The 26,887-nt window shown below is 32.6% G+C and overlaps 1 protein-coding gene and 1 long non-coding RNA gene across 28 annotated transcripts in view; one reads left to right on the plus strand and one right to left on the minus strand.

The window, feature by feature from the left end:
- The window catches only part of LOC145664324 (uncharacterized), a 1,583,153-nt gene that overhangs the window by 1,421,519 nt on the left and 134,747 nt on the right, over positions 1 to 26,887 (minus strand). For all 25 annotated transcript variants that reach the window (XM_081730946.1, XM_081730945.1, XM_081730944.1 and 22 more), the window contains exons 3-4: positions 23,885 to 24,005; positions 8,112 to 8,238 (exon numbers count right to left, since the gene is read on the minus strand). The gene's annotated coding sequence lies outside the window, so the exon portion shown is untranslated. The remainder of the gene's footprint in view (positions 1 to 8,111; positions 8,239 to 23,884; positions 24,006 to 26,887) is intronic.
- The window catches only part of LOC145664335 (uncharacterized), a 580,590-nt gene that overhangs the window by 202,563 nt on the left and 351,140 nt on the right, over positions 1 to 26,887 (plus strand). The gene's annotated exons all lie outside the window — the stretch shown is intronic.

Raw genomic sequence — 26,887 nt, forward strand, 5'->3', positions numbered from 1 at the left:
TATCCGTCAACCCATCTGAAACAGATTGCATACAAAAACAATAAGACATAAGGAAAAGTAACTTTATAACATGAATTTTGTGTCATGAGTGTAGGTTCTATCTAAATTGCTTTTCTTCTACTGAAGATACTAGATTTTTTTCACTTACGGTTTAACCTTTTGCATTCCAGTGATATCCAGTGGATGTCCTAAAATATTCCGTTGCAAAATACCAGTGACATGCATGGGGATGTCATGAAAATATTATTTGTTAAGTGTCATATTAATCCTGGAGAGAATGAAATTTTTTAGTGGATCCAAGGCACGAGTTAGTTCTAATATTTCTCCTTAGTTGGCAGCACCGTAGTGACAAAAAAATGTTTTGTCTCAGTAGATAGCAGGACTAAGGGAGCACTGAATTACAACACGCATTTGTTTGTTTTAACAATAAATAACTAACAACTTCGAGATCTATTTCTAGATCAGAAAACTAAAACCTTAGTCTTTGATCTCCGGTCAGTATTGCCAACCTGAAACAGCATAAAATCCCTCAAGAACATCAGATTTTTCAGTTCAAATGTTCCACAATGCAAATTATATAGTTTTTATCGATAATGTGAATGCTCTCCTCACACACACACAATAATTGTGCTCTATTTAACGGTCTAGACCAGCGTTTCCCAACCGGTGTGCCGTGAATGGGCCGCTGATGTGCCGCGGGGAAATCGAAACAAAATTATTAATTCTATAGCAATCAGATTGCAAGACATAAGGGAAAATGTATATTTGTATTTCACATTACTATGAACCTCTACTATGAATCTACAATTTTAAGTTTCATACCGTGTACAATTTTAATGTTGAAAAAAGTATTTGTTATCATTGTTATAACCATTGTTGCTTCTTTATTGTTGCAGACTATTTCGTAACCTGAAATTTTAAAATGTCATTCAATACTTTCGACAAAGCAAACATGCATACAAATTACCTACATTTGTTTTTTGTTTTTTTTTTTTTTTTTTAAGTAAAAGAGATTTGTTTGTCCGTTCGTTATTTAGTGATCTATCTTCTTAGTGAAAGGTTGGATACAGTTTTCGAAAAAGAAAGCGTAGTTTTGCAAACCTGAGTCCAATATTTCATTGAATTGTTTTCTGTTTTTAAATTAGAATGAAAAGTAAGCATAATGATTAACCACGGGGGGAAACCAGTGATTGAGCTTTCTTCTCTGCGAGAAAGATCATTAATCATAGATAAAAAAAAAAAAATACCGCGGAACTTTATATTTACAAATAATAATATCTATGAGTGTGCCACGAGAATTCAAGCTACGCCCGTAGTGTGCCGCAAGTTGAAAAAGGTTGGGAAACGCTGATCTAGACAGCCTTTTAAGAGTAAATGAAAACCTGGTATTACAGTATGCACATAGGAGAATGACATCTGGATAGCAAGGGGTTAAACATTGACGAGCATAGAGTAAACGCAACAATACTATAGATAGCTAGAATCAGTTATTCGACTTGTCTTTTCAGTGTGCAGGAGTATGTTTCATGTCTTCCTTATTCTATGTGGTAAAAAATTCTACTATGACTTCTAGTCTCGATACTGATCTACATAGAGCATACACACTAAACGAGCAAATGGGATTTTAATGTCGGTTTAAGATCTAAATAACACGTTTCAATGTTCTGTGTTTTTTCTATTAAAGCTGAAAGGGATAGAAATCGATAAGAACTTACTCTTTCAACATTGATTTTCGTAGCACACAGAACTGTAAGGATAGTAAAAAACTATTTCTGATATAGGCTTAGTGTTTCAAAAACATGGTTTATCTAACTTTATAAAATTTTATGTTTGAATGTAAATTCTGATTGGTAGTTTCCGAGGAAATCGACAAGAAGCTACTCTTTTGGTGCTAAAAAGTATGTCGTACGTTGCCAATAACATTTATAACTATATTTATGTATGATATATGTATACAAATACTCTGTTAAATATCAGATTTTGTCTTCTAATAATGATACAGATACTCCTAACAATGACACACAAATCCCAACGAACATACTACTTTACTAAGTTATCATGCAACAATTTGGTATATTCATTCGATTTTCAACAATAACAAAGTGCATCTTTTCCGAAACTAGAAACCATGGATACGAATAATCTATATTTCGTATTGTAGGTAGTTAGAATTCCATAATATCCACCATTTTATTAGTTCAAAATTATATAGTTTAAAATGTAATATGCAGTAGGAAGTCGAAAATCCGAACTAATTGGGACCACAGGTAGTTCGGATTTTCAAATTGTTCGGATTTTCGAAAATGATTAAGAAAAGGCCATTTAGGCTTAAATATGCTGTACGTTATGCTCTTTTATCGATACAGTGGTTATACAGTACATACAGTAATTACAATACCGTATCTAAGGCTATTTACATTTAATGTTTCTGAAGAATCTACTGGTACACTAAATTACACTGTTCTTCTAACACATAGAACTTAACTTGTATAGGCCTAAGGGAAAATAGAAATATGTATGACAAACAATTACATATGAATGAACTTTAGTAAAAACATTGACTCCACACAACGCTGACGTAAAACTCTATTGTTTGTTTATCGCTAGCGCTAAGACAAAATGTAAAAAGCTTCTAGGGACCGCGTTCGGATTATCGACGTCCTACTGTACATGTATTAAAATTACAACATAAGACCTATACAATGTACTGAAATCTTTTTTTTTTTTTTTTTTTTGATGTGGGTGTGTAAAGGATGATAACCACAACAGTGTGTCCTGAGAAAAAATAGACTAGGATTTAAGGAAAATTCTTGAATAATACGTATAGCCTACTTATGAAAGAACTGTATTTAAGTAGGACACAACCGTCTGAGGATGTTGCACTCAATTCTTGGCATGGTGTTCCCACTAAAAAGCATATTATCCAAGAACTCTATTTAAACCCTGCACTATTTTTTTTAAAATGTGAAAATTGAGTTATCTAATTATGAAGAAAGCCCATATTCTCTCACATCAATGTATATAAAGCAATATCTTATATTGTCACTGGTTGCGGAGAACATTGACTTCGTATCTCGCGGTTACTATGCGATCATAACGAGACCAGCACTTTAAATCTCGCGTATCTCAAAACCAACTTTTCGGAATTATTTCTCTTTTTAACTACCCATCCAAGAATTATTAGAACCATCTGCAAAATAGCATAGTTGAACAGAAATAAACATATAACAAAGAATATGATATAACTTTAAGTGATATTAACAAGATATCATCTTGGACGTAGTATCTCCGGAAGGAAGCTGCTGTAATGGAACGGGTAGTTACATATGGAATATCCAGATTCTATTTAATACGGTAAATGATCACAAAAATTACTACCGTTTTATATGAAAGCAAAAAAAAAAAAAAAGTTGTATTTGCAGTATGTTTTATTCAATTAATTTAATTTTTGAGTTGTATTATAGAAATACGATTTGATTTTTAGATTTTGATTTACGAGACAAGTTAATCATAAAATAGTCTTCTAAGAAGCAGGTGCATTTTCTGAAAAACTGACAAAATGATTCTTAAGATACTGAACTACTTAGAACAACAAAGAAAATAAAAAAGATGTAGAGTATCTTTGAAATTATTTCACAGTAAGTATTAGATATTTTTCAATGTTACTAGGGTTTAAAGTGGGAAAAAATCGAAAGTTAAAATGTATATCAACAGATAGATTTCACTGAGGTGAACAAAATGATGTGACTGGGTATAAATCATCATATATTATTTTCTAGAAAATTTATAAAAATAAAATTATTATTTAAATATAAACTTTAAAATGTATGCTGTGCGATAATCGCGCCACCTATTAAGGTGAAAGTAATCTTGAAGTATATACTAATATAGCTTCTCATTATGGCACTAGTAAGATAAGACTTCGCTCCTATTAAGATGAAACTAATACTGAAGTACTGGGTGCGGCACGTAAAACCGGCCCGTAAAGTGAACACATAAAATGAAATGTAATGTATTGAATATGATTAACTACAACACATAAATGAAATGTAATGTATTGAATATGACTACTCACCTTCACACCAGCCTTCACAGCAGGTGCTGAAAGTGTCCTCCGCCCACTTCAACACACATGTGAGCACGATTGAGGAGATTCATATATACCCTTGTCAGTTCTTGTGTTGTAATGCTATTTATTGGTGACATCCTGGTAAAGTCACACGTCACACGTGTAAAGTAAAAGTCACACGTGGACAAGTCTGGTGACCGAGGAGGCCACAAGCCTTTGCTGATTGTCCTCTCTGGTGTAAACATCTCACGCACAAGGGACAATGATGCAGCTGATGTGTGGTATGTTGCACCGTCCTGCTGAAAGTAACATAACTGACGCTCCTCTTCGGTCAAGTGTGTATAAAACTCCTCCAGGACTCCCATATACACGTCACTGTTCACTGTCGTCTCAAAGAATATGGGCCCAATAACGCGTGTGGCGGAAATGGCACACCATACACCAGTCTTCTCATCATGCAAGGGTACCTGGTGGATTGCGTGTGGATTTTCTGTCGACCAATACCAGTTGATTTGGGAATTTACGTACCCAGACAGGTGGAACTACGCCTCGTCACTCATGATGAGCATTAGTGGATCCAAGAAACCACTGGCAGCATTGCTCAACAGCCATGAACAGAAATGCACCCTCTTCTGCAGGTCAGGCTCCTTCAGTTCTTGCACAACACTTATCCGGTACGGTTTTAACTTCAGTCCCCTTAAAACACGTCTGCAACTTCTCTCACTCGCAACCTGTTGACTCAATCTCCTGGTTGACTTTCGAGGACTTCTTGTCATTATCTCCTCCACCTGCATCTTTAATTCAGGTGTGCAGACAGGTGGTCGTCTGTTCCTGGGAGCATTTTGAACCGATCCTGTACGCCGCCATTTTTCAATCAATTCCTGAATGGTGCTTTTTTGCTGGCACAGAACGTCCTGGAAATTTCTCCCGAAACAAATTGTTTGTTTTCACAAAAGATCCAGTGAGAATGAACCCTTCAACAATGGCAACACGCTCGGGTATCGAATACGGCATTATCACACACTGACACTCACCCGGCTTAACACAACGAGGCCTTTTTCTCAACTGGTTTCGACAAGTTTCACTGGCTGCGGCTGCACGTGACTGCTGCAGGTCACGTAAGTCGACCCGACCTCGACACGCCATCTCTTGGTAGGAAGGTAGATTATTTAAGTGTTGCCAAAAACACAATATACCAGAATATTACGAAGGGCCGGTTTTACGTGCCGCACCCTGTATATATTAATAAAGCTTCTTATGAGGGGCGCGGTGGCTCAGTGGCAGAATGTTCACCTCCGGTGCTTGGGGTCCCTGGTTCGATCCCAGCTTGCGCCGTGTGGATTTTGAGGTGGATTAACACCGTGCTCGTGGGTTTTCTCGGGGTCCTCCCGTTTCCTCACACATTCTTCATTCCACCATTCCATTCATTTCTCATTATCACCGTCTCCTTTACCCTAACCGGCATAAACGTGGGACGTTAAACTTAAAGATTTCATTTCAAAGCTTCTTATTATGACACTAGTAAGATAAGACTTCGCGCCACCTATTAAGATGAAATTAATACTGAAGTATATATTAATAAAGCTTCTCATTATTACACTAGTAAGACGAGAGTTCACACCAGCTGTAAGAAATATCAATCGACAGATCATTTCCACAAAAATAAAATAACATGCTTGATAGTTAATTGTCATGCGCAGTTTTCGAGAAAATCTAGAGAAACAGATTGTTATGTTGCTAAATTATCATTATTTGCCAATGTGATGCAGTTGATTTATTTTATTCTGATGGTATTATTATTATTATTATCATTAATAATAATAATAATAATAATAATAATAATAATAATAATAATAATAATAATAATAATAATAATAATAATAATAATAATAATAATAATAATAATAATAATAATAATGGTTTAACTGGCAGATTGTATCTATTGCTGTTTATCTTTCTCAAATGGCGGCATACCTACTCCTAACACTGACACACACTGTTTATATTGAAAACATTTAGAATGAAACGAAACGGGCATGCAAAGAAATTTTCCCACTTCCATTTCCGAAATTAAAGCACATCAAGTTGAAACGTTTATTTATCACAACTGAAACATTTATTTATCATATAATTAGTACAAATATAGTAAGTGTTTCTGACAAACTTTGTCCGAAGAAAAGAAGACACTCGCAAAAGTAGATTACTAAACTAGTCATTGTTAATTTCATGAGAAGTGAAACGAGATATTGTAAGGTTGTTGATGGTATATTAATGTGAGAATAGATTTTTAAAAAAATCGCCTAAACAAACTTTTTTTTTTTTTTTTGAGAAATGTGTTGGAAATGAATTTAATTCGAGACTAAACTACCCACTTTGAATGTGTTTCCCGAACCGATACTATACAGAAAAGACTAATTCCGTGTTATAGAACTTGGTAATGAAAATTTTATGCATAGAATATAAGGAAATTCCTTACTATTTTTAATTTTGAACAACAATAGCTGAGAAGAAAGTAGCAGGCCATCATGAAAATATCAAATGTGAGATTTCTTCTTATTTTCACGTTTCATGGCCTTTGAATAGCGTAAAACTAAGTTTACGTATCTCTCCGTATGTTTCTTCGTTCATCGCGATGTACGTAATGACACTGTTTGACATATCCGGGCCAAAGTTTTAAACATACGCTTTTATTTCTCTTTCTCTTTTCCTCTTCATTTTTAAAACTTTCTTGCTACTACCAAACATCTACACCTTATCGTAAATTGTCGTCATTTAAGAGTAGGAGGGAAGGCAATTGTTTAAAAAATAAGATAAAGTATAGAATGTCAGGAAACTCGTAATTAGGAAGATCTATAAGATCAAACAAATCACAAAATGCTGTGGATATACATTTATTATAGTAAAAGAGCACGGAAGACGACACATAAATCATCTTTCCAGAATTCAATTTTGTTTAAAACATGAGAATAAACAAATTTCAGTGCTCTTAAACCGAGAATCGAACCAAGGGCGTGCGCTGCAGGAACTACGCCATCGGAAAGACCTACCCAAGTCCCTGATTTAAACCTACTTGAACATGCCAACCTGAAAAAGAAGATTAATTCCAGAAAAGTTTGTAATGTTAAAATCTTCTTGTAATAATTAAGATAATGGAAAGATACCGACCCCATGAGCTTGTGCAGATCTCACATACTCACATATCTTTCACTAAGATTCCGTTAAACCGTTCTTAAGCTTTGCTGATACTTACGCGGCTGTTGAATCCATGTCCACTTCGATTTTGATAGGGGCTTTTCTTCTTCTTTTTTTTGTTATGTATAAACAAGATTGTTGCACATTAAAATTCTTCTTTTTGTTAAGTTACTAGTATTTGAGTTTAATTCTAAAGAGAAAAGATATATTTTGATTTTCTTACATTGATTCAGAATTTTTAGTGCAATTCCGGGCCAAGCCATATGAAAAATGTGTAACTCACGTCAGTTAAGGAATTACAATATTCTTATTATGTTCAAGTCTTAACGAACTGAGAGAGATACCTAATAGAAAAACTTCTTGATTTATGGCAAAATAATAGAAAAACCATTTCTTAAAATAGGAAGTTCTTCCATTCTAACATATAATTTAAAAGCAAATTTAAAATTATATTTAAATTCTAACACAAAATTATATAAACTAAATATATCACTTTCTGTGACATCTATGAGATCATCATGCAAACTTAACTTCATAATGGAAAATGTAAATGCAGTTTCATAGTCAATGATATGTACCAGTTCGTTTACCATTACTAAATACACATTTTACAACAGTTAATAAAACGAATACAAATATGAAATATTTTTGTTATCAGTTGAAATATATTTGTTATGTATTTGTACTAACATCCCGAAATAGTATATTTTAAAACAGAAAGATAATTTGGCACAGTCAATGATTTTAAATCAGTACAAAAATTTATTTTAAAAATTGAGTAAAGTAAAGCTAAATTATATTAAATACATTTTTTTAAAAAAAAATAAATAGATAAGGGTAGGTTTCTTGCCTGGAAATTGATAGATCCTGTCTCCGGATCCTTAGATGGGCTATGCTAACTGTCTTCTCAAATCCTTCTCTCATCCCCATCGTGTACACATCTTCAATTTCCATCTGAGAAAGTTGAATCTGTTTTCCTAATAAGAATAATAAAATAGAAACTTGTTTTCCTAAATGTTTATCTCTGTACAACATCTATTAATATCTAAGTTCACGAATTGTCACCACTGTATACGTGTTTTCGAATAACTAAGTATAATGTTTTAACTAAGTAAAATACAATAAGTGTGATATTTAAGTACAATAACTAAGTTGTAATGAATACAAATACGACACCATATTTTTTATCAGCTTGTATTTATACAAACATCTCGAAATACTTTACTTTTAAAATATAAAAATTCACAGTCAATAATTTTAAATCAAGATATATTTCTAAAATAAATTAGGCGAAGTAAAATTGAATTGTATTAAGAACATAGTTTTCTTTATACAAATCAGTTTTATTTTACCGAATTTTTCAATTATTTTTATGGTAATATTTGATGTTTATATAGTTTTTTTTTTTTTATCTGGAAATGCGTCGAAAAGTAGTTGTGTGTGATCATTTTCGTAGTAGTCTGAGGAAAATCAGGTTGTTTCCGATATCTCCAGTTCACTGCAAATATATCTAAATCATTTAAAAATGTTTATTTATTTTAGATGGTGCAATTATACGAAAGTAAAATAATTATAAATAAAATATCATAATAATACTTGGTCCTAAATTGCTTTTTTCATTTTGAATGTTGCTTATAAATTATTATTTAACTAATATTAACACATTCTTCTCCCTGAAGTTTCTACATTAAATCATTATTATTATTATTATTATTATTATTATTATTATTATTATTATTATTATTATTATTATTATTATTATTATTATTATTATTAATAATAATAATAATAATAGTGAAGGCAAAAAACTAAAGGGAAACATTCTGTAATATTCTCAAGGAGGAAATTTTCAGTCAGATTACGGAAACATTGGTCAATATCTCTCCAGTCTTTCTTCGTATATTTTCTGCAGGAAAATTTTGTGTTGTTCCTTGATTCAGAAGAAAACTCTTGTCTATAAATTTCGTAAGTAATAAAAATATTTCTAATCTGAAATATTTGCAGGTCAATTGTAAATCAATATCTGACATTTAGATCGACTGATTCCTTTGACTTCATGCCTAATTTTTCCTTGGATATTATTCTTATAGAATACTGGCACAGCTCCAATTTGTTCTATGAACTAGATCGTTATAATGAGAAAATTGATTAGTTCACACAGTTGTCTTACTAGGAATAATATTACGTTTATTTAAGTTAAAGTGCCTTCGTTTCTAAGGATTGACGGAAGTGTGAAATTAAGATGCAAATTTACAATAATCAGTTTGTATTTACGGAGCGTATGGGAAACATAATAAAATGAAATCATAAATTCAATAATAATTATAAACAAAATATAGAGGCGTTTACGAAATATAACTATTGACATATTTACAATCTTGCTGTAGAAATAACACCAGTCTTATAAATATTTATATATCTATCTGATTTTTTAAACATAAGTGTACAATCTCAGATTTATAGTTTGAAAACTAAATGATAGGCTGTAGGAAAGTTACAAACTGTTGTTACTTGAAACTAGTATACTCTTCGTCCTTTGTGTGTTTTCTCTTTTATGTCAATATCACTGGTTTGCAGAAGACAGAATCAAAATTCACTTAGTCCGGTATAAAACACAAGATATAATGTTTCGTTTATCTAAGATTCGAAAAGAAATATGAAGAGCTGGAATTAAAGATTTCAAGCGAGAGGGGGAGATTGACCACTATGGTCATGAAAGAAGTGAAAGTTTTAAAATTACAATTTGAGTCTACTAGTGACGGATCTAGAAGGCAAAAACTTGGGGGGAGAGAACAGCCAGAACTCAAGCTATGATAGGTGTTCATGAGTTTACTATAAACTTTCAAAAATATATAAATAATAGCTTCAATTATTTTTATCAGCCAAAAAACTGGGGTGGCCTAGTTATCCCCGGCCCAGGACTAGATCCGCTGCTGGAGCGCACAATCGGAGCCAATCGGAGCCAATGGTTCATTTACCTATTTTTGTTTAATATTTAAGTTGCTTATATTCAGCCCCATTGTACTCTTTATAAAAATTAATTATATATTTCGTAAACACTCTCTGATTCCTTTCTCAAATGAAGCATAGCGTATCTTTCGTTACAGACTCACCTCGATAGTATGGGGTTAAGATTCTTCAAAAAGAAAAGGATAAAAGAAAAATTATAATATAGTTCCTAAACCTTCTTTAATTTACATTAAATTAGACAATGTGTGTTTTGTTACACCCTTAAAACTCGGCTATACCCTGTGTATACTTTGAGGTAAAGATAACACAAGAATAAGGTGATAAAAGAAATCATTCATATTAAAAAAATGTTCCTCGGAAGCTTGTAAAACCGATTTTCAAATTTGATACAATATGGTATACACTTTTTTCTAAGATTTTCAAATCATCGTCACTGCTCCGAGTATAAATCAATCATTTGTGAAGCAGTAAGGATTCAAATCATAATTTGTGCAATGACGATTTCATTTCTCTTTTATGTTCAGTACCTTCTTCCTATTAAATGGTGGTTCCCGAAGGAAGTCACATCGAGATATATATAACTACAATTAAACTTTTCACTACAAGCTAAGGAAAGAAAAAGTAACTACTGCTGTAGTAATTGTTTCACACAGCTTTCAGAAGCTTTCTTCCTTAAACTTGTATATCGTCGATGCGCCTCGAAGAACCGCTAGGTGTTAAAACCATAACTTTTCAGGAGAAGCGAAAAATATTCCGAACACTTAAAATTTTGCCAAACACTTGAAACATATAATAAAATTGGTTTTGCGTATATTATGCACTGGACATTGTTGTAGCTTGCTTCAACAATATTATTTACTATTTTTGTGTTTGCGTAGCACCTTTTGCGCCTTTATAAGCACATAGAGGATTTGTATACATTAATCCATCCGTACGTGATGAGAACCAAAAGCCTTTAATTTCAATCTATAATTTTTCATTGTTGTGGCGAAAGACGCTGCCTGCTAGCCCCGTCTCCTTTAGCCTAATCGACATATGCGTGGGACATTAAACTTAAAGATTTTATTTCATTTCATTTGCTGCCTGACAGCTTTTTGATTTATTTGCACGACATAACTCATTTTCGACAAAAACGTCACATAGAGGTTCTTCGAGGTGCAGCGACGATATTCAAAATTCTAATTTTTACTCATATAATTTCTGTCAGGAACAGCCTCTGAAGAGGAGGAAGACAAATAAAGTACATGATACCAACTAAAACTATGTAAGCAATCGTAGTAAAAGTTCTGTGATTCTTATAAAACATCGTTTGTGCTCTGTTTAATCCAACATGTTGAGGCTGAGATTAGTCAAAAGAAAGATTGTGATATATTCATTTACTTCTTAGGAAATTATGTTATCATAACTTCCTTGTTAGAAAATCTTACTTATTAAATATTGCATGTGTTGTTTTTCTTTCCGGTTTCTTATTAAGACTATTTGCTTTGTTAGACATCAGTTAAAGGCAAAGGAATTTTTTAAATTAGTGAATAACCTAAAGACACTGAAGACTATCGAAAATGTAGAAACTGAGTTAGTTTGTGTTTACAAAATGGTATTAAGTAAACTATTAACTGTTTCTAAACCATTTCTTTTGGGGCAGGTATTTCAGTGCACAGTTTATGACGTCACCTACATCTATTGTATACAATGTCGGATTTACGTATAAGCTAAACAAGCTATAGCTTCGGACCCCACTCTTTTGAGGGCCCCAAACATTAAAGAAAACAACTGGATGTACATTTCCAAAAAAGAAAAATAATAAATAAAATCTTCATATAGTAACAGTGCTTCGTGTTGTATAGACTGACACGATGTAAGTAATGGGGCCTCATCTGCTAGCCTGCTTTCTGATATATCACTCCATTTCTATATATAGGGTAACTACGTACATCTCGATACTTAAAGGGCCCCATTACCTTCAATAGCTTAGGGCCCCAAAAAACCTAAATCCTACTCTGATTGTATACACTACAAGAAATGTGTTAATATTTAAGTTCATATAATTATAATTTGGCTCATCTTCTATTTGTTTATATTCCTCGTAGTCATTAAGTGGTATACTAAATTTACGAAAGAGAGAATGAGTTTATAGCGAAGAGCTTGGGATTAAAATTTGTTAGTAATGAAAATCCCGGACCTAAAATTAGAAGTCTTTGTGTGTTTCTACTACTAGCAGTACTAGTTGAAGCGGCAGCTAGCAAGCAAATTTTTTACCAATAGACTAACTTAAGTCCGTTGCTGAGACACTAAGGCAGTGTGAGGATGTGGGAGAGGTAAGTTTGGTGGAGGAACACAAACCAAACAAGAAGCAACTAAACATTTTAGGACAAATTGAAGGTGATCACAATGGAACAGAAATCAATATGCCCTGGCTACTCCTAGCTAGAACCTATTCAACATTCATTGTTTGTTTCCCTGTCTATTCCATGATAAAATCCCTGAACTTGGATATTTGTTGTCTATTCCGTGATCAAGTCCTTTAAAATGTGTGTTTGTTGTTTACTCCACTATAGAATCATTGAAATTGTGTGTTTGTTATCTATTCCATGATAAAGTCCTTGAAATTGTGTGTTTGTTGTCTATTCCATGATAAAAATCTTTGAAATTGTGTGTTTTATATATATATATATATTTCATGATAAAATCTTTGAAATTGGGTGTTTTTCTGTCGTTTCCATGACAAAAATTTGTATTCCATGGTAAAATCCTTGAAATTGGGTGTTTGTTGTCTAGTCCATGACAAAATCCTTGAAATTGGATTTTTGTTGTTTATTCCACGATAAAATTCGTCCAATTTAAATTGAACTTCTCACCTTTCTTTGAGGCTTGTGAACTAAGTATTATTATTTAGGAAAGTCTGTTAGGAATAAGGAGGGCTAGTTAGTAAATACCATGTTGGAAACCTGCTCATATGAATAACATGGTAACTCTAAAAGACACAGTAAGATAGAGAAATGTTGAATTTTGTTGGAATGTGATCTACATTTTCTTGAAAACTTGAGTAATCAACACGATTGCTTAAAGTTGAAATCGGCCAAGATTAATTCTTTTAAAATAAAAGGACAAATTCATCCAACTGAGAAAATGTTCATAAATATATAATATGATATTAAGATAATTTTTCAGTTTATTAGCTTTCATTGTGGTTATCCAAGATAGTTAATAGATATCTTTGTTGGTTCAGGCTGAAATTTTTATGGAAGTTAATTTATTTAATCCTTTAAAAGAAAGCTAATTGTTCCAAAAATTTCACCGAACGTAGCGTATGCTTTCTTTAAAGCTCTCATGAAAGGGCCTATCGTATAAGCATTCATGAATAAGGGCTCAATTCACTACTAACTTTGAAAGCATGTTTCCCTTCATATACTATGAAATAATTGTTTGCAATTTGTGTCAATATCACCCTTGGTTTCCAGATCCATTAGATTTTTCAAGTTATTTGTATTAAATAATGTTCGTGGACGTACGTAGCCTATTACATTCAGTTTGACATAAGAAGATAGTGTTTTAAAGTATATATAGGCCTCATGGTCTTTTTTCCACCATAATATATGTTTTTTTCTTTGTCTTGAGAGTTAGTCCTATTGGTTGGAGTTGAAATTATCAAGAGTAAAAAACTCTTTCAATTTAGCGTCTCGCGATTATGTCCTTTATGTTAAGGGAGATGATGATTAAGGCAAATGAATGATAATGAAAGAATAATTGGTGGAATAAGAAAGTGGGAGAAGACGGGAGTACCCAGAGAAAACCTATGGACACGGTGTTGTCCACCACAAACTCACTTGGCCAGAGTTCGAAGCAGGAACCCCAAACACCAGAGGTAAGCGTTCTACCACTGAGTCACCGTGCCCCCTTATCAAGATTAAAGCAGTGAAAAACTGTAACCTTAACAACATTGCGTTCGTGTGTATGATGCATGATATTACTAGTTATGCTAAGATCACAGTATTTTACATTGTGTATGTCCGGAACAAATTAATATACCAAATTGTGGTAATTGACACTATGACTTTTATGAAGTATAATGAAAACAATATACGTGACTTTCAAAGATTCTTATTTAGGCAGTTTATTATTATTATTATTATTATTATTATTATTATTATTATTATTATTATTATTATTATTATTATTATTATTTTTACAAAAATTAGTCTTCTGATGAACCTCAAAATTTCCATCTCCAATAACCATATTTACATTAGACACAATTTCAACGATTTACACCGATTATTTTAAGGTTACCAGGGCGTTTGAAATGGTTCACCCTGGTATCTGAAAATACATATTTCAGAATTGTTCAGAAAAAGTACAAACAGCTGCAGCATTTAGAAAAAAATTGCATTAAAGTTGTGAATTACGAATTTCTAAAATAATAATAATAATAATAATAATAATAATAATAATAATAATAATAATAATAATAATAATAATAATAATAATAATTAATTGCATTATTATCTATGAAATAACTAATTAGTAAAATGTATCAGAAGTCTTTGGCGCGAGAGATTTTCTTTCATGGAAAACTGTTGATGTAGAAAGACAAGTAAGATATTATTAGGTTACACAAAATGTATAAAGTATTTCAAATAATTGTGTTGAAATAATTGTGTTTGTCATACAATTGTACACTAGATGACTAATCTGTATATGAACTAAATTTAGTTTTACAAATGATTCAAAACAGTTTTGAATTCAAAGCATTCAAAGTTAAAATAATAATTAAAAGCAATAAGCTTTATGACCTTACAATCTAAAATGGTACTACGCTTTTCACACATTAAACGTCAATATATGAAATAGAACATAACCTCTTATGAGTATATTAAAGAAAATTATAAAGTTATATAAGGTTAAGTAGATACATTCCTTATCAGCTAGGCAATCAATAAAAGCTTTAAACTTTCAGTTAGTACTTTTGTATATATTTACAGAAATTTATGAAATTCACTTTAGCTTGTGATGATAACACAAGTTTTGAATTTAAAACTGAAGATATTAAGTAAACTTTATTTTTTTTAATACTGTATCTTATTAATAGCTTCTTCTTCTTGCAAGTGACACAACTCTTTATTTCGTTATATTATTAGTTTTGATCTAACAAGTAAGTCAAATAAAAAAAAGTGCCGCACTAATATCCGGCTATCATATAAAATATAGTGACCTATTGAAGAGCTATTAATAAAATATCTCTTCGTCAAATAATGTGAAAACAAAAGTTAAAAACGTCTCTTAAAACGAAAGTTGTTCCCGAAATAGAGAATGACCAATTAATACACCAGGTATATAACACAGAATCTAGAGTTATAACAAATTTTAACGTAAATCATGAAGAGAAGAAATCGAGCATAGTTTGTGTGGCAGAACAGAGAGTAGTTTTGTTAGCAAATGGACTGTTAGACAACGCCCTTTTTTGTTTTTTAAAGGCGGCGTAATTTCAGAGGAGAAACTAATTCCTGTCATAAAATCACTTGAAGTGGCTTTCTCTGTATATATGTGATTTCTAAACTTTTTTTCTGGAAAGGTTGAATAAGTTATATGAGAAGTGAATGATCTTTGGTGTGTCCACGCAGGAGCACGGTCCCAATGGCCCCCATGGATAGCCCCTGAAGAGTATCCCTGTGTAGGTATAGCATCAAGACTATTTATCGTAGGATCATGGTTCATATCTCGTTTTGTTTCTAATAAACCAGTGTTTCCAACTGCATCCATCAAACTTCCCTAATGTGTACCAAATGCGGTAAATTCCCGCTCGAAGAGGAAAATCAGGAAAAAGAGGAAGATATACAGCGGTATCTCACCCCAAAGATTGAAATCACAATCAATCAGCGTACCTATGAGGCGATTTTGAACACAAAAGCGAAAGCAACGCTGCTTATAGAGAAAACCTGGAGGTACTTTTCCCTTCCTAGCTACTATATTTTACTGATAGCTGCTTCACTTTTTAGTTTCTATGTGTTTCAGATAAACATCCAGTACTTATAAATTACAAACGGCGGAAGATAAAGAAATGAAATAAAAAGCGAAATAGGAAAATGTCATAGGTCAAATTGAATGGAGAGTATTGTTTCCTTTCCCACAGGGTCCTCTACCATGGGGCACTGGGGATCACTCGAAAATTTTAAATGGGGAAAAATATGGCACTTAATATATCATTGAAGTGGTCATGAAGAAACAAAAAGAAGGAAGATTCATTTCTTTGTTTAACATCATTTACGAAGATTGGGAAGATCCAACGGTTGACATATTTAACATTTAGGTAAAGTAAGATATTTTTAAATGTAATAAGTATATCCAATTCTTCATGTATTACGTATTAGTTTTACGATTCATGTTTCGTTATCAAAGTATTACTTTCAAACTTCACATTCTTCTTACATAATGAAAATTAATAACTTGAAGAAGGGACAAAGATAATTTAGAGAAAATGTACGAGTTTCGACAAGCTCATATATATCTTATGCAAGAAGTAAATAGTTAGAGAAAGATATTTGTGTACTATTTATGTCAGTTCTATTATTTTATTTTTCTTCATTTGTATTTCACTACAATATGCACAGTTATGGCACTTTCGATGCTTTACTATACGTGCCACAATACTGTTTCTATTTCACTTCACATTTTTTATTTATTTTTTTATTTTTTACATTTAACACCTATGCATGATTGTCTGAATTTTATAATGATGTCTTCTTTGGTTTCCCAGTGTTTAGCCTATATTATATTGTATTAACAACTACTGTGTAAATGCTTACATTCGAATAGTGGATATTTTATAAACGGTGCTCCACATGAAAATAAGATGATTTTCCAATAATACATCAATTAACATACCTTCACATTTAAGACTTTTCAGTGATCTTTTCAGTGTCCTGTGATAGGAGGCTCTTTACGTATGGCAAGATAGCCCCCCACTTTAGAAAATTGAAACAATGACTAGGTCATTCGTTTGTACTACGTTTGTACCGTTTGTAACGAAAATATTTTCGTTTGTACCATTTTCCTTATAGGGTTACTTGAAAGGTCAACTGGGGGGGGGTATCTTGGCGCCAAGATAGCCCCCCGTATCACAGCACAAAAAATTGAAATACACCATTCGAAAGCTAATCGTTTGTGCCGTTTGTACCAAAAAAGTTTTCTTTGTACCCTGATAGTTTTCGAGAAAGAGGGGATGATATTTAGGGGGATATCTTGGCCCCCGTATCACAGGACAAAAAATTGAAGTGCACCATTCGAAAGCAAATCGTTTGTACCGTTTGTACCAAAAATGTTTTGTTTGTACCCTGTTAGTTTTCGAGAAACAGGGAATGACATTTGAGGAGCTATCTTGCCATACGTGGCTCTTTGGAGCAAACTGCACTCTTCACTATTGCACCCTCTAACGTTCCTCTATCTCACTTTTTCTTCACTTGAGCCATTTATGATTTATGAGCAATAGACGTTTTTATCTCAAACATCTTGTTGGATCAAAAGTATTTTAATGACATGATAATGTGCGTCACGAAGATTGAGACGGACATTGCCACACTAGTGAAATCACACCATGCTCAGGTATCTCATTAGCTTTCAATTTTAATTGTATTTCAATATGCAGGTTTTGTTACATTTGTATTTTTCTCGTTTTTCGATATGCAGTTCTCATAGTTTCATATCGTATCTTTTTCATTTATCTTGATTTCTAAACAACTTTGTACCTGTTGACAATGTTTAGGAGACCTATTTTTTGTTATTCTTAACAGTAGGTATAAAAATAAAAATATGCGTTTCAGAACAAAATTCAAAATAATATTTAAAATATTTTCCGGTATTAGATTCTAATTATATTGATCTTTTCCGCTCATCTTCGAGACCCCCATGAAACCCTCTAGCGACTCCCAGGTTTAAAAAGCCTGGTGTAGCGAAAATCAAACTATCATTTAACTCAGTATGATGTGCTTATTCCGTAGAAAATACGAACACTCGATTTAGAGGCCGTTCAAAAATTGTGTAGCCTTTGATCCAAAGAAATCAAAAATTTTCTTGTAGGCTTTCTGGAAAACTACGTATACTTTAGCAAAAAGTCAAACTATCACTTAGTTCAGTATGATGCTTTTATTCAGTAGAAAATACGAAAATTCGATTTAGGGGCTTACTCTGGGAATCTCTGAAGGTTAAAACTTGAAATTTGTCGTATAGAGTTTTCATTTAAAAAAATTAAACTTTTGGTTTTTGATATATGACTTGGAAGATAAGGTAATTATAATTATTATAATAAGATGCTACTTCTCGGAGTCTTTTATTTGGACTTCCCATTTAAAATTATTAAATACATGTTTCAGTGTTTTCTCATGATTCCAAGAAAACAATGACAGAGTGTGAAAAGAATAAGGGACGATAATCGTAATTATTATACCAAAGAATCCATAACTCATAATCTCTTTAGGTTTATCATCATCATCATCATCATAGTTATTCTGCTATTATTAGCAAGTCATGTGCCGCAAATGGGAAGTTTCCATGCTTCACAGTCTTCCACTAAACTCTTCGTCTTCACGTACGAATTTTCTGTTTTGATATCGTCCATTAATAATAGTCTTCTTTGCCCCTCCTTCTTCTTCACTCCTCTAGCACGTCCCTGATGATACAGTTCCTTCTTAGCAAATGTCCCAACCAACTTCTCTTCCTCTTCTTAATAATATCTAAAATTATTGTTTTCTCTTCCTTTTCTGGCACACTCTCATTCGTTTTCCGCTCGACCCAGCTAATGCTCTCCATTCTTCTCTACTCCTACATTTCGAAAACTTCCATTCGTTTTTCATCATTTTTGCGTAATGTCCATGTTTCTGTCCCATACAGTATAATACTCCAGACGAAGCATTTTCTCAACTATTTACTCAAGGTCCCACAAAATAGTAATTTCTTACTCTTAAAGGCTTCTTTCGCCATTCTTATCCTTGTTTTTATTTCACGTTCACACTTCAAATCACCACTAATAATACTACCGAGGTATCCAAAACTAGTCACCTGTTCTATTTTCTCCCCTCCTACTTCTATATTTAACACCGATCGCTTCGTTTTAATCACCATGACCTTTGTCTTTCTAACATTTATTCTCCTCCCTGTTCTTCTTAATTATTCTTCAGAATCTCTTTTAGTTAGAGATATATAATTTGTAATTCGAACTTCTATTTCATTTACATATTTTCTGATACTAGATTCCTAATTTCATTTTACACATTTATATGTTTTTGGAAGTCCGAATCTAGTATCTTTAGCTTCAGGTTCTTAAAAAATTTAGACATAAAATTTAAAAGTAGGAAGATGTTTCGTAAGTTGTGTATTAATTCTTATTAATAGTTTCCGCTGAATCCGTAACTGAATCCGTAACTATATATATATATATATATATATATATATATATATATATATATATATATATATATATTGAAAGAGGAAGCCACACTAAAACTTTTCTAGGTAACATCTACATTTAAAAAATAAATATTCAATCCTGGCATATTGAGGAGTTCTTAATGAAATATTTCCTTATCAAATATAAAAAAAAAAGTTAAAAGAATCTCTGAACTGGAAGCTGTTTTTGAACCTATATCCATAAGCAAATTTTAGTTCAACAATAAACTATCCCTTCTGATACAGATGATTTCAAGAGGGTACCCCGGAAAATTTTTCCCTCCGAGCAACGATATTCTCCGTCTTGGGAATTACCAATACTGTTACAGTACTAGTTTTCATAACTTTTATATTGACATTCCCCGCAACTCTGATTAAGCAAGAGTCATTCCAATGAAAAAGAATCTTTTTTAATGTTTTATAAAATAAATTGTAAATTATAATAAAAAATAAAAAAGTACTGGCTACCACACTAAACTTTCTCTCTTCGATTTATTAAAGTTAAATCATATTAAGTTGCAGTTATTAAAACTTTTATGAAATACGAACTATTATTATTGAAACGTTATGAAATACTAACAAAATTACGTTTTACGGAAACTTCGTTACAAGAAAATTCAGCCTAAAAGTACACTAGTCTTTGTTTATTTTTTTTCCTGTGAAATGATTTGTGTCATATAAAGGGTTATTAATATTCACTTTGTTTATGCGATATCAATATAAGCGCATTAGTCGTATTTGAGGAAATTGTCCTCTCCCTCCCGAAAAACAGTATGCTACACTTTGTGGATATTTTTAATTTTGAGCGATGTAAGGAGGTCTTTAAAAAATCGAATTCTAGATTACAACGGATTTAAACGTTTCATGGCCCATAGATACAGAAAAAAATATTTATCAACTTCTGTCCGCTATTCATCCTTATGTACACTCACCTAGAAGCCATACCGTTCAACAATCTTAACCAAATTTTAAATTTAAAGTTTTTATGTGATCTTCCAAACTCGGAATTTGAATTTTCTTCCTATTCCTAAAAATAAGGGTAGTTTACTGAAAGGTAAAAATTTAAAAAGGCGATTTTCTTCAAAATGGTTGTAACGAGCTTGTTTATATTTGATGTATAAATTTTCAGAAAACAACCTCATTGTGCGGTATACGTAATTTATCTGCAAAAAAATTCAGAAGAGTTTCTTACTTGATGGGAAGTGGTTTCTTTTGGACAAATTTCTCAAGAACGATTCGGACGTTTTTGTTCATACTTTAAAAAACATATTTTATTAATAATATGAAAATAAGGTATAGCTCATTTGACCTGAAAAACATATGAGGAGTAGTTTATTCTTGGAGATGAGATTTTCTTAGAAACGACTAAAGCAATTTCCTTTACATTTCATAAATACATATTTCCTTAATAACTCTATAGTATTGTGTAAATTATTTCTTACGAAATAAAATCACAATTGTTAGCTCTGGTGGTTTGGGTATTAAATACGAGAAATACTAGATGTAATATAGCAACCATGGAGATGGCCCCCTCTAGAAAAATTTCTTCGGGCGCTCCTGTCTTAAGGTGAATTTACTCATGTCTCTTATAACTCTGATGATAAAAAGAGACGTTAATTTCCCAGTAATACATTTCATTTCTGATTTTTTTCTGGACCGAAATAGCATTGTACAGATCTTATTAACAACATTGTACAGATAAAATTCACCCCAATGCAAGCTATACTTTCTAAAGTTAAAAAAAATAAAGAAATACTATAATTTACTGCAGAGTTGATATTAATTTCCAAAGAAAACGTAGTAGTCCAAAATTAATTGAAGTGTACAATAAACTATATTTGTATTTTACTATTTCGACAAATTGCTTTATGACAATTCGTAGGATTGTTAATAAACAGGTTTATATATTTTTATTATGGTGAAATATGCATAAATTTACGAGATTGCTTCGTAGGAAAATGGTCCAAGTCAAATCCACTCCAACTAGTAAACTAGATTCACGTCTCATTGCTTGCTATTAAAATGGGACTATAAACTTCAGGCAACAAATAAAAGAATAAATTATATAGTACAATTATTAATGGGACAATTACAAAGTATTTTCAAAATACCTCTAATGAAATAAGTCCGTTATCAAGTAAATGTGGAATAATAAAGATTCATAGGCCTATGTCTCCTATAAAGATCAGATAAATACTACGTTATGTGAAAGACCAAGAAACAAGCATTAGACATCCGAAAAATTTATTCAATTCTATGTTAATATGACTTAACATAAAAATAGTGGACAAACAGACATAATAGAGACCAGATGTGAGAAGCCTACAAGATATATTTACAGTTAAATCAACAAGAAAAGTCAGGATTAGCGAAACATGCACTAGACGAACAACAAAATTTTATTTGAAAATGTGTCCGTTATATGCAGATGCACTCACGGATGTAAAAAATTGTTAAGAGAAGCACTGGAAATAAAATTATATGACAGCACATTGAACAGAGGAAGAATAAAAATTAAGTGATATTAGAGATGTTTTATTACAATAATAATAAAAGAAGAGAAAATGATAATAATAATTAAGGAAAGTGTTATACATTTGAATGAAACCATGAATTATAACAATATTTGGTTAATTTTGAAATGTAAAATTATAACAATTAAATTATATTACAATCATTGAACAACAATTCCCCGATTTAGTAAAACTCTAACGATGTCAGTGTATTTGAAATGTAAGTTAAAATAAAATAAATAAAACACGGATGGAACAACAAAAAGTGAATTTATTTAATATGTAAAAAGTTACTTGATTCAACCATTTCTTATTTATACCCATTCTGAAAACATTTATATTGCGTTGGTTTAGGATTAGGAATTAGATTTCTGGGCTTTCGGCGTCTATTGTCATGTTAGCCGATCATGTATGAGGGATGACGTACCTCGACGATCACACTATCCAAAAAAAGGAAAGGAAGGAAGCAGTATGGGGCCCTATGATAGGTATCATCCTGGCATTCACCTGGCGTAAAGGAGAAAAACCTCCTTCAGGAGGGCTGGCCTGAAAAAACTTTTCCACTTTTTCCACCATATATTCCCATCAGAAATCGAACCCATAACCGCTCGCATGAAAGATTACGCTACCCGAGACCACATTATGCTATGATCGTAACAAGAATACAAAAACATAATTTGTCATTTCTGCCAATATTATGCAGGCTAATAGTAATTGTAACATTTTCAGATGGATTGTGGTAATAAAGATGGGATTGAGATTTTGCCTATCACACTATCATAGCTATGACATTGTCTTTTCTGTAATTTTCAACATATGTTGTGTCTATATGACTGTAAATGATAGCTACTCTGGAGGTTCTCGATTGGTTGATTTCAAGATTAACGTCCTGTTTCACCACCGACGCTAGATTCAAGAGATTAAAATGGAATCCACGTAAATTCAAGAACTACATTTCAAATAGTAAAAGGAACATAAATGTGAACTAATTCCAAAGGCAATCAATCAAATAATCATTATTCTTTTTTCGTGTGTTAATTACAGATTACAAGTCATTTCAGCATCGAGTTTATTTGAGAAGGGATCCACTACTTGCCATGAGATCCAAACCATTCTAAAGGACGTCTCTCTATAGTTAATCGAACCAGAGAAAACTCAAGTTAACCCTTCAGTAAATGCACTTTCAATTATTTGTTTATAATAATTGTATGTTGATAATTAATTTTACGAGCCTCGGGTTCGATTCCCGGTAGAAGAGTATTGAATGCATTATAGTGGTTGAGATTCTACTTTATACTGTAGGTCCACGTCTTATATAGCTTCGTTGTTGAAAATAGACCCTTAACTTCAATCAAGAGCGCCGATTTCGATATAAATTTGAGGGACTTATTCAGATACAGACGACATATATATGAGAATTTTAAGACAAATTGCATTCAAATTATGTCAAATATTGTATATTCTCAAATACAATGAGAGGGCCGACATGATCTTTGGTGGGGGGGGGGGGAGCCAGGTCCCCCCAGGATCGGCGTCCTTGACTTCAATAAACAACATAAATGAAATTGCCTGTATAAATTAATAACGTAAAACATGAAATACATGTTATAAAGAATGTGTCAAGATGTCACAATAATGTTACAGCAAAGGATGAAACTTGAAAAGACCTCACCTCCAAACAAATTATATTTTTCTCCTTTCTTACCGATTTAAGTATTGTGGTTTCTTTCAGCTAGTAAGCCAGATTCATCTTCAGGAAACTCCAGTAGAAATTTTACGTTGTCCATTTTATTGTCCATGCGATTTGTGATTTGTCATATACGATTCTGTAAATTACAATAAATAACAATATTAATTTATTTCTATATTAAGTAGAAAGAATAAAGATTCAGGCCATTAATTACGGTCAGTGTTTCTTTCAGAAACAATGTTCCGAGGACCATACTTAGTATTCCGGGGGGGTCACTGTCGATACTATTCTATTTATTATTATATTGTAGACGAATTATTTTGGTCAGCTTCGGGGAGAGGGTGCTTCCCAAAAATCGGGTCTGGAAGAAACACTGATTACAGTAGTCTAGGCAGTTTCCACAAAAAGAAAGTTGTGACAATGATCCAAATATATAGCAAAGTCCAAGGGCGCCGATCCTGGGGGGAGAGGGGGCCCCTCAAAGCTCATGTGGGCCCCGGTATTTTAATTATGAATATCCAATATTTTGCATTATTTGAATTGAGTTTGTCTTAAAATTCTCATATATATATCTTCTGCATCTGAATGCCCCCCCAAAACTTACAGAGAAATCGGCACCCTTGGCTAAGTCCACCAATAATAATAATAATAATAATAATAATAATAATAATAATAATAATAATAATAATAATAATAATAATAATAATAATAAATTTATACACTTTATTCACAGTTGCACTTATTGCTCCAGACAGCGAGAATGGCAACTTGAGGGTCAAGCAGACGGGCAGAGATATTTTACGAGTGGCAACTATTTTCTGTTTTCTTTTCTTTCTTTCTTTCTTCTTCTTTTTTTTTTTTTTTTTTTTGTATAGTGAAAATAATAGTTTTATATTACTTCATCTACGCTACAATTAAACATATTTGAGGGGAGGTAGGACGATGTCACCAGAGGTCACCCCTTACTCTGCTCTAGCGTTGTCAGTGGGTTCAGATGATTTGTAAAAGTTTTCGGATAGTCTCCTGCCTAGTGAAGCTGTCTTATTGGTAGGACAAATCCTTTCTATTTTAATCGGTATACTTCTACCACCTAGCGTCTCTACTTGGAACAAAGTGCCAAATAGTTCATTGATTATGGCTCACACAGGGATGCAAATAACCACTCGCCCAGGGCGAATTTTTAATATCATATCGAAGGTACGTAAATTATTTCTACAGTGGGATGTAAGCTAGTATTTTCTTTCTTGGGCTAGTAAAATTTTGTTGCTTATTTGTATCCCTGGGTTAACCCTTATAAACGTATATTAAAATTATTCATGTGTTGCAAGAAACATAAGGAATCGACATACTTTACATTACATTCTATGACATTTTGCTGGTTAACTAAAGACTATAAAAATAACGTTATTTACTATTGGGTATACTACACCTAGAACGTTTCAATAACTAACAATAATGTGGTGTTTCAACAAACAACAATTTTGTAGTATTTTTTAAAAACATTCATCTAAACATGAAAAAACTCACAACGTTTATACGGTGCCACCTGTTAATGCGCACAGGAACTACGTATATATATCGCTTGATCGTCCCACGTTTATCCCCTTTAGACTAAGGGAGAATAAGAATGTGGGAGGGAACGGAAATACCATGAGAAAATCCAGTAACACAATGTTGTGCACCACAAATTTACTTGGCCGCGCATCAAACAAGGAATTCTACGCACCAGAATTAAAATCTCTACCACTGAGCTACCATGGTCCCCCCTTTTGCAACGTATGCCGGTAGGAAAAAAAACGAAATGTGCCTAAAAGTATGTTGTGTGTTCATTTTTTCTTTAATCACTTCAGTTGAGATTTTATACATTCAGACGCGCGTTGAGTTCCAGTTACTCACAGGGACGTACCCATGCGGATCGTCCATCGGGTCTGCCCCCTCAAAAAAAAAAAAAAAAAAAAAAAAATCGTGACTCGATTAACATGTGTACGCTTTGTCAATCCAACTATACTTGTTTATCAGAGGAATGATTGATGTAGAATAAATATTTGATTTGAAACTTTATCTGTACTCTTTCTTTTCTTATAAAAAGAATATAGTTCTATTAATTTTCTATTGAGAATATGGATAGCAGTAATTAACAATTACATATCGTATTTTCGGATTTACAATAACACGGGTTCAATACTTATAGGCAGATTTCTCCCTTCAAAAACTTTAGACCTCTCCCAACAAAAATTTCTGGGGCGCGCCTGGTGTTTTTCTTTGCTATGTAATTGTATTGTTCGTTAAAATCACTGGCGCAAATCCCGTGGGGATGAGGGGGACATGTCCCCTCCAATCTTAGAACTAAGGGAGCTGTACCTCAAATAATCTGATTTGAAATGTATTTTGGGGTGAGAAATGTGATGATTTGTGTCCGATTGTCACAAAGGAAAGAGAAATGAAATTAATGTTCCCCCAAAATAAGTCTCAAATCTGCCCATCTCCCAATGTTGAAGACAACTCTGCTCCCCTGATCCTCCACAGAATTGTTTTTCAACTTCATAAATGTTTTGAACTTCGTTTAAAAAAAAAAAAAAAATAAAGATTATGGGAACGGTCTTACCCGTTCCCCCAATATTGAAGAAAGATTTTATACTGATTAAAATGTATATGAATTTCAAACGTAAGGGGGTCAGTTGCTCCTTCTGAAGTTCCAAGTGACGTCCTTGAGTAAATTCAATGTAAAGTAAATTTTGAAAAATGATGAGTGATTATGAAAAATGGCAAATGAACCTCTTTTCTACCCTATCTTTCTTTCTTTATTTATTTCAATTATTGTTTTAAGTTATCAGATGCAGACAAACATCCCAATCACCTATACAGGGTGTTTACAATTAAAGTGCCGCTATTCCCGGCTGTTAGGTGCGGGCTATAATCAACGTATTACATAAAAATTTGGTAAATATGCTTATGAGACAATGCGTAAATGTGTTACGCTGGAAGATTATATTAGTTTTCCCTTTCCCATCAAGGGAA

Source organism: Thermobia domestica, chromosome 11 (assembly GCF_964235325.1).
Source record: "Thermobia domestica chromosome 11, izTheDome1.hap1.1, whole genome shotgun sequence".
Lineage (NCBI taxonomy): Eukaryota > Metazoa > Arthropoda > Insecta > Zygentoma > Lepismatidae > Thermobia > Thermobia domestica.